The sequence below is a fragment of the Bubalus kerabau genome, chromosome 6 (assembly GCF_029407905.1).
Source record: "Bubalus kerabau isolate K-KA32 ecotype Philippines breed swamp buffalo chromosome 6, PCC_UOA_SB_1v2, whole genome shotgun sequence".
NCBI classification, from domain to species: Eukaryota; Metazoa; Chordata; class Mammalia; order Artiodactyla; family Bovidae; genus Bubalus; species Bubalus kerabau.
The window spans coordinates 23232618-23240357 of NC_073629.1; the positions used below are offsets into that span (position 1 = coordinate 23232618).

The following is a 7740-nucleotide window of genomic DNA, read 5'->3' on the forward strand; positions in this document are numbered from 1 at the left end:
AGTCGTGTCTGACTCTTAGTGACCCCATGGACTGCAGCCCACCAGGCTCCTCCTTCCATGGGATTTTCCAGGCAAGAGTACTGGAGAGGGGTGCCATTGCCTTCTCCAAGTTTGCATCTACTAATCCAAAACTCCCAATCCACCCCCTTTCCACCTTCTCTCTGCCTTGGCAACTACAAGTTAGTTCTCTATGTCTGTGAGTCTGTTTGTTTCATAGATAAGTTCATTTGTGTCTTTTTTTTTTTTTTAAGATTTCACCTGTAATGTCACATGGTATTTATCTTTCTCTTTCTGACTTACTTCACTTAGTATAATAATCTCTAGATTCATCCATGTTGTTGCAAATGACATTATTTCATTCTTTTTATGGCTGAGTAGTATTCCATTGTATATATTACCACATTTTTATGCATTCATCTGTTGATGAACATTTAGATTGTTTTCATATCTTTGTTGTTGTGAATTGTGCTGCTATGAACAGAAGGGCGCATGTGTCTTTTTTTTTTTTTCTTAAATATTTATTTGGCTGTGCTGGGTCTTAGTTACAGCATGCTAACTCTTAGTTGTGGCATGTGGGATCTAGTTCCCTGACCAGGGATCAAACCCAGGCCCCCTGCATCGGGGGCATGGAGTCTTAGCCGCTGGACCACCAGGGAAGTCTCGTGCACGTATCTTTTTAAATTACAGTTTTATCCAGATGTATGCCCAGGAGTGGGATGGCTGGATCATGTGGCAACTCTATTTTTAGTTTCTTGAAGAACTTCTATAGTGTTTCCATAGTGGCTGCACCAATTTACATTCCCAACAACAATGTTCCCTTTTTGAAGAGATGGTATGTTAATTGTAGTAATCACTTTGGGCCTCCCTGGTGGCTTTGTGGTAAAGAACACAGGTTTGATCCCTGGGGTGGGAAGATACCCTGGAGAAGGAAAGGACAACTCATTTCAGTATTCTTGCCTGGGAAATCTTACAGACAGCGGAGCTTGGCAGGTTACAGTCCATGGGGTTGCAAAAGAGATCAACTTAGTGACTAAACAGCAACAACAACAGTAACCACTTCACTATGTATATCTGTATCAAATCAATATGTTTTATGCCTTAAATACAGACAATTTTGAAAGTATTTAAAAAGAATTATTTAAAATGATATTTTAATAAAGAATTATCATAAAATAAATGTGAAAAACTATAAAAAAGAGAAAAAGAAAAGATTTTCCAGAATGAAGAATATTGATCTATTCACTGATATACCTAGAGAATCCACCTTCTCCATCCGCTTCCTCAGGGCACCCTTGATTTCTTTGTTTCTCAGGCTGTAGGTGACAGGTTAATCATGGGGATCACAACAGAGAAGAGCACAGAGACCAGGATGTCCAGGATATAGCCTATATTGGGTCAATCATAGTTAAAGTTGGCTATTCCATAAAAGACCACCACAGGGAGGTAGGATGCACAGATAGTGAAGGTCTGGTTCCTGCCCTGAGCAGCGGGAATCTTAAGGAGGGCAGAGATGATAAGCAGTAGGACACTGTGATGAATAGGCAGGGGCTCAGGCCAGTGGTGGCACTGGCCACATGGAGCACAGACTCCCTGAGAGAGGTGTCAGAGCAGGAGAGCTTCAGGAGCAAAGGTACGTCACAGAGAAAGTGGATGATCTTGTTGAGTCCACACTGAGGGTCAGCACTGTGTCTTTCACAGAATCCTCTAGCCCACACAGTCAAGTTCCAATCAACAAAATACACACAGACCTTCAGACTCATGAGGAGCAGATATTGAAGAAGGTGGAAAATGGTTACATAGTGGTTGTAAGTCACAGTAGCCAACAAGACACCCTAAGCACCAGCACAGGTCACAAGGAATAGGGTCTGGGAAAGAGCCCTCATACAAGGTGGTTTTCCTCTAGAAGTTCCCCAGCATGACCAAAATGGTGGCAGATGAGTAGCAGATGTCCAAGAAACACAAGGTACTGAGAAAATAATACACTGGAATGCAGAGGGCAGGACTGACTCTGACCATTGTTAATGTGAATGTATTTCCCAGAAGAGTTAAGAGATAAATGATCAAGAAGGCTGGGAGGAACAACACTTACAATTCAGGATGGTTGGAACATCCTAGGAACATAAATCCAGTGACCACACAATGATTTTTCATTTCTTTGAGTTCTTTCTCAATTGAAATGAAAATTAAGAAATACCAAGAAGTTTAATTTTAAGCAGAGTTCTTCTATCTGCAAAAGCACTGTAATTAACAAAAGACTTACTAACTCAAATACTGTAACATGTCATACTGCTGTTTTAAATAATATTGAAAAGATATGGATTGAGTTCATGAAGCTATGCTATAATATCTTCCATAAACTGAATTGTTGTTGGTCAAAAAAAAAAAAAGAAAATTAAGAAATAAAAAGACAACAAGATACTAGGACAAACACTGGGAGAACTAACACTTACTCATCCTTTATTACATGGGGTAGATGACACCTCTTTTAGATAGTGTAGTTTGACACTTTAAGACTAGGATATATGCATTCCCCCTCACTCCCCATCCTCTTTTGCTTCTGTGTTTACTTGCCATGCCTTCACTATTACCTATTAGTTTGATTCCCCTACCAGTCTGTAATTTCTATTAGGCAAGGGATTTATCTCTCTTTAATCCATATGTACTCCATAACACTTTTGTTAGAATTAAGGAAGGAAAGAAAGAAATTCAGTTTTAAGCACTGGCATTGAGAAACAGTAGTTGATGAATTAAACTAAAACCAAAATACTTTTCTTCTCAACCTCCTTCTTCCCTGGGAAGAAGTCACAGAACCAAATTTTACGTTTACTGGGTATGAAATAGCTTTCATGATCTTTTGCAACCTGTTATTTGAGAGAATATGCTAGTCTATGCCAGAAGGGGATTTGCAGATGTCATTAAGGTTATTAATCACCTGACTTTAAGGTATAAAGATTATCCTGTATATTCAAGTGTGCCTAATCTAACCACATGCATGCGTGCTAAGTTGCTTCAGTCATGTCCAACTCTTTGTGACCCTATGGGCTGTAGCCTGCCAGGCTCCTCTGTCCATGGGATTCTCCAGGCAAGAATACTGTAGTGGGTTGCCATGCCCTCCTCCAGGGGACCTTCCCGACCAAGGGATCAAACCCGTGTCTCCTGAATTGCAGGTGGATTACCCTGAACTGCCAGGGAAGCCTGAATCTAATGACATGTGTGCTTAAAAAACCACAGTAGAAGGTGAATTCAGAGATTCAGATGACAAGTAGGATTCCATGTCATTGTTAGCTTGAATATAAATGGGGCCATGTGTTAAGGAAAGGTAACAATTGGTCCTAAGATCATAAGAAACTAACTTTTGCTAACAACTTGAATATATGTGAAGGTGGAATCTTCCCCAGAGTCTCTAGATAAGAACCCAGCCCAGATGACACAGTGATTTCAAATTGAGCCAGCCTCACACTGTGCCTGTACTTCAGTGAAGCAGAGGACCCAGCTGAACTGTACTGTATCAACCTTCTGTCCCACAAAACTGTGAGATAATAAGTAACTGTTTAAACCATTAAATGTATATTAAATTTGTTATTAAAATAGTACTATGGAGTATAAGAGTCAAGGATAGGATGAGCATTTTTCACCTGTACACTTATGTGGTAAACCAAATAATGGCACCCCAAAGATGCTCATGCCCTCATCCCTGGAGCCTGTGAATATCTTTTGTGGCAAAATACACTTTACAAATATATTGATCTTTTTTTCTATAGCTGTTTTTTATTCTTCTAGTTTCATTGAGATACAATTGACATGCAGTAGTATGTGCACAAGAGTTCCTTTATATCCTTGACAACACTAGTTATCTCTTGTCTTTTTATAATAATCATTGCAACAGTTGTGAGGTAGCATCTCATTGTGGTTTTGGTTTGCATTTTCCTGATTATCAGTAGTCTTGAGCACCTTTTCATGTACCTGTTGGTCATTTGATGTCTTTGAAAAAATGTGTCTTTAGAGCCTCTGCTCATTTTAAATCAAATATCATATGATATTGCTTATATGTGGAATCTAAAAATATACAAATGAATCTATTTACAAAAGAGAAACAGTATCACAGACATAGAAAACATACTTGTGGTTACCAAAGTGGATAGCAGGGGTGATTGTTGGGGACAGATAAATTAGGAATTACAGATTAACATATACACAATATTATATATAAAATAGATAACCAACAAAGACCTACTATATAGCACAGGGAACTATATCAATATTTTGTAATTACCTGTAAAGGGAAAAGAATCTGAAAAAGAATATTTTTATACATATGAATCACTTTGCTGTACACTTGAAACTAACATAAATCAACTGTATTTCAATTAAAAATTTAAAAAAAGAATTAAAATTTTTTTATTGGAGTATAGGTGATTTCTGAAGGAGATCAGCCCTGGGATTTCTTTGGAAGGAATGATGCTAAAGCTGAAACTCCAGTACTTTGGCCACCTCATGCGAAGAGCTGACTCATTGGAAAAGACTCTGACGCTGGGAGGGATTGGGGGCAGGAGGAGAAGGGGACGACAGAGGATGAGATGGCTGGATGGCATCACTGACTTGATGGACGTGAGTCTGAGTGAACTCCGGGAGTTGGTGATGGACAGGGAGGCCTGGCGTGCTGCGATTCATGTGGTCGCAAAGAGTCGGACACGACTGAGCGACTGATCTGATCTGATAGCTGATTTACAGTGTTGTGTTAGTTTCAGGTGTACAGTAAAGTGAATCAGTTATACATGTATAAATATCTTTTTTTTCAGATCCTTTATCTATATAGGTTATTACAGAATATTAAGTAGAGTCCCTGTGCTTTACAGTAGATGCTCATTAGCCATCTATTTTATATATAGAAGTCTGTATATATTAATCTCAATCTCCTAATTTGCCACTTCCCCCTATGTTTCCCCTTTGGTAATAAGTTTTATTTCAAGAGCTGTGGAGTCGGTTTCTGTTTTGTAAATAAATTCATTTGTGTCATTTTTATTAGATTCCACATATTAATAAAAGTGATATCACATATTTCTCTTCATCTGAGAAGTGGAATACTTCTAAACTGCATATACACACCACACCTTCTTTATCCACTCATCTGTTAATGGACATTGAGGTTGTTTCCACATCTTGGCTATTGTATTATACAGTGCTGCAATGAATATTGCAGTATGTGTATCTTTTCAAATTACAGTCTCTCCAGATATATGCTCAGGAGTGGGATTACTAGATCATACATTAGCTTCACTTTTAGTTTTTTAAGGAAACTCCATCTGTTCTTCATAATGGTTCTTCCAATTGACATTCCCACCAACAGTGTAGGAGTATTCCATTTTCACCATATCCTCTCTAGTATTTATTGTTTATAGATTTTTTGATGAGGGCCTTTCTCTCTGCTTTCTTGGTGGCTCAGAGGGTAAAGCATCTGCCCGCAATGCGGGAGACCCGAGTTCGATCCCTGGGTCGGAAAGATCCCCTGGAGAATAAAATGGCGACCCACTCTAGTATTCTTGCCTGGAGAATCCCATGGATGGAGGAGCCTGGTATGCTACAGTCCACGGGGTCGCAAAGAGTCGGACACGACTGAGCGACTTCACTTCACTCGCTTCACTTTCTGACTGCTGTGAGATGATACCTGATTGTTTTGATTTGCATTTCTCTATAATTAGTGATTTTGGACCATCTTTATGGGCTTCCCTGGTGGTCAGTGGTAAAGACCTGCCTGCCAAAGCAGGAGACACATGTTCAATCCCACAGAAAGATCCCTTGGAGAAGGAAATGGCAACATAGCCCAGTGTTTTTGCCTGGGAAATCCCATGGTCAGAGGAGCCTGGTGGGCTACAGCACATGGAGTTGCAAAAGAGTTGGTCACAACTTAGCAGCTTCACAACAACAAGTGCCTTCTTTGGAGAAATGACTATTTAGATCTTCTGCCCATTTTTCGCTTGGGTTGTTTTTTAATATTGAGCTGCATGTGCTCTTTGCATATTTTGGAGATTAATCCCTTGTCAGTCACATCATTTGCAAATATTTTCTCCCATTATGTGGGTTGTCTTTTTGTTTTGTTTATGTTTTTCTTTGCTGTGCAAGAACTTTTAAGTTTAATTAAGTCCCATTTGTTTACTTGTGTTTTTATTTTCATCATTCTAGGAGGTGGATCAGAAAAGATATTGCTGTGATTTATGTCAGCAAGTGTTCTGCTTGTGCTTTCCTCTAACAGTTTTATAGTATCTGATCTTACATTTAGGTCTTTAGTTCATTTTGAGTTTATTTTTGTGTATGGTGTTAGATAGTGTTCTTTTTTGTTTTGGCTGCCCAGTGCAGTGTTCAGGTTCTTAATTCCCCAACCAGGGATGGAACCCATGCATCCTGTATTAGGAGCAGAGGGTCTTAACACTGGAACACTAGGGAAGTACCAGGGAGTGTTCTAATTTCATTCTTTTACATATAGTTGTCCAGTTTTCTCAGCACCACTTATTGAAAAGACTGTCTTTCCTCCATTGTATAGTCTTGCCTCTTTGTCATAGATTAATTGACCATAGGTACATAAGCTTATCTCTGGATTTTCTATCTTTTCCCATCAATCTATATTTCTGCTTTTGTAACAATACCATACTGTTTTGATGATTGAAGCTTTGCAGTATAGTCTAAAGCCAGGGAGCCTGATTCCCCCAGCTCCATTTTCCTTTTTCAAAATTGCTTTAGCTATTTGGGGTCTTTTGTGTTTCCATATAAATTTTAAAGTATTCTAGTCCTTTGAAAAATGTAGATTGCCTTGGATAGTATCATCCTTTTAATATTAATTCTTCAAATCAAGAACATGATGTATCTTTCTATCTGTGTTATCAGATTCTTTCATCAGTGTCTTATAGTTTTTTGAGTGTAGGTATTTTACCTCCTTAGGTATGTTTATTCCTATATACTTTATTCTTTTAAATGTGATTGTAAATGGGTTTGTTTCCTTAATTTCTCTTTCTGATTATTTATTGTTAGTATATAGAAATGCAACAAATTTTTGTATATTAATTTTGTACCTTGAAAATTTACCAAATTTATTGATAAGCTATAATGGTTTTTCATGGCATCTTTAGGATCATTTATGTATAGTATCATGTAATCTTCAAAAAGTGACAGTTTTTCTTCTTCTTTTCCAAGTTGTATTACTTTTCTCTTTTTCTTACCTGATTGGTGTGACTATGTTTTCCAATACTATAGTGAATAAAAGAGGTGAGAGTAGGCATCATTTTCCTATTTCTGATGTTAGGGGAAATGCTTTCAGGTTTTCACCAGAGTATGATATTAGCTATGGGCCTTTAATATAAGGTCTTTATTATGTTGAGATGTGTTCCCTCTATATGCATTTTGTTAAGAGGGTTTTTTAAATCATAGATCTATATTGAATTTTATCAAAAAATTTTTTTGTAGTGATTGAGATGATCAGATGATTTTTTTCTTCTCAGTTAAAAAAAATATTTTAATTGAAGGCTAATTACTTTACAATATCATAGTGGTTTTTTGCCATACATTGACATGAATCAGCCATGTGTATACATGTGTTCCCCATCCTGAACTCCCCTACCTCCTCCCTCCCCATCCCATCCCTCAGGGTCATCCCAGTGCACCAGCCCTGAGCACCCTGTCTCATGCATTGAACCTAGACCAGCAATCTATTTCACATATGATAATATACACGATTCAATGCTATTCTCT

General features: G+C 38.1%; 1 pseudogene; it reads right to left on the minus strand.

Moving 5' to 3' along the window:
- Positions 1–1308: 1308 nt before the first annotated feature.
- Positions 1309–7274, minus strand: LOC129656400 (olfactory receptor-like protein COR9; annotated as a pseudogene).
- Between the last annotated feature and the right edge of the window lie 466 nt (positions 7275–7740).